The sequence below is a fragment of the Bos indicus x Bos taurus genome, chromosome 7, assembly GCF_003369695.1.
Source record: "Bos indicus x Bos taurus breed Angus x Brahman F1 hybrid chromosome 7, Bos_hybrid_MaternalHap_v2.0, whole genome shotgun sequence".
NCBI classification, from domain to species: domain Eukaryota; kingdom Metazoa; phylum Chordata; class Mammalia; order Artiodactyla; family Bovidae; genus Bos; species Bos indicus x Bos taurus.
The window spans coordinates 35,181,582-35,183,190 of NC_040082.1; the positions used below are offsets into that span (position 1 = coordinate 35,181,582).

Below are 1,609 nucleotides of genomic sequence, written 5' to 3' on the forward strand. Positions count from 1 at the left end.
TGCAGCCATGAAATTAAAAGACGCTTACTCCTTGGAAGGAAAGTTATGACCAACCTAGATAGCATATTCAAAAGCAGAGACATTACTTTGCCAACAAAGGTTCGTCTAGTCAAGGCTATGGTTTTTCCAGTGGTCATGTATGGATGTGAGAGTTGGACTGTGAAGAAGCTGAGTGCTGAAGAATTGATGCTTTTGAACTGTGGTGTTGGAGAAGACTCTTGAGAGTCCCTTGGACCTCAAGGAGATCCAACCAGTCCATCCTAAGAGTTGACTCATTTGAAAAGACCCTGATGCTGGGAAAGATTGATGGCAGGAGGAAAAGGGGATGACAGAGGATAAGATGATTGGATGGTATCACTGACTCAATGGACATGAGTTTGTCCAATGCACAGGGAGGCCTGGCATGCTGTGGTTCATGGGGTCGCAAAGAGTCGGACACGACTGAGCGACTGAACTGAACTGAATACGTCAACAAAGGCGACAAGAGGGAGTCATAAATACTACCAAGGAAATTCCCTGGTGGTCCAGTGGTTAGGACTTGGAACTTTCACTACCATGGGCCTGGGTTCAATCCCTGGTCAGGGAACCAAAATCCTGCAAGCCATGTGGCATGTCAAAAAATAATCAAGTAATTTAAAAATAAAAATAAATGTAAGATGTATAAAAATAAGTAAGTAGGTAAGTAAATAAATACTAATACTTATTACAAAAGAAGGCAGGGAAAATGGAGAAAAGGCAAGAAAGAAAACTATTAGTGTTAGTCATTCAGTCGTGTCCAACTCTGCAACCCCATAGACTATAGCCCACCAGGTTCCTCTGTCCATGGGATTTGCCAGACAAGAATACTAGAGTGGATATCTATTCCCTTCTCCAGGGGATCTTCCCAAGCAAAGGATCAAACCTGGGCCTCCTGCATTACAGGCAGATTCTTTACCATCTGAGGCATGAGGAAGCCCCGATAGTATAAAGGCAGTGATAAAATATACACACACACACACACACACACACACACACCATAGTTGTGTGTGTGTGCTCAGTCCTGTCCAACTGTTTGAAGCCCCATGGACTGTAGCCTGCCAGGATCCTCTGCCCATGGACTTCCCCAGACAATACTGGAGAGAGTTGCCATTTCCTACTCAAGAGGATCTTCCCAAGCCAGGGGTTGAACCTGCATCTCCTGCATCTCCTACATTGGCAAGGAGGATTCTTTACCACTAGTGCATCTGGGAAGCCCATATACCATGGTAATACTAACCAAAAAAAGGGGGGGAGGAGGTGATGGTATAATACTCCATTCCTTTTCTCTCTCCCCTTCATTCTATACCCAGTCAAACATCTGTAACATGATAAAGATTCCTCTGCCCAAGACACACTGGCAAGTTCCACACATGTCTACATCTGAAGATTGGTGGATTGGAAACACAGAGGAATCAGAAAGCGAGAACAGCAGAGGTAATGCCTAGGATGGCACCCCTCCCCAACACAATGATCCCAGAAAACCTTGTGGCACCAGAGAACCCAGGAGGCAGTGCACACAACCCCAGTCTCCTGGCTGCAGAGAACAGGGCAGGAGTGGCAGGGGGGCCTCTGACTCCATTCCTCTAGCTGC

At 46.0% G+C, this 1,609-nt stretch overlaps 1 non-coding gene across 1 annotated transcript; it reads left to right on the forward strand.

Moving 5' to 3' along the window:
* Window positions 1–513: 513 nt before the first annotated feature.
* TRNAE-UUC lies at window positions 514–586 on the forward strand. Its single transcript has one exon. It is a non-coding gene; the product is annotated as a tRNA-Glu (tRNA).
* The last annotated feature ends 1,023 nt before the right edge of the window (window positions 587–1,609 follow it).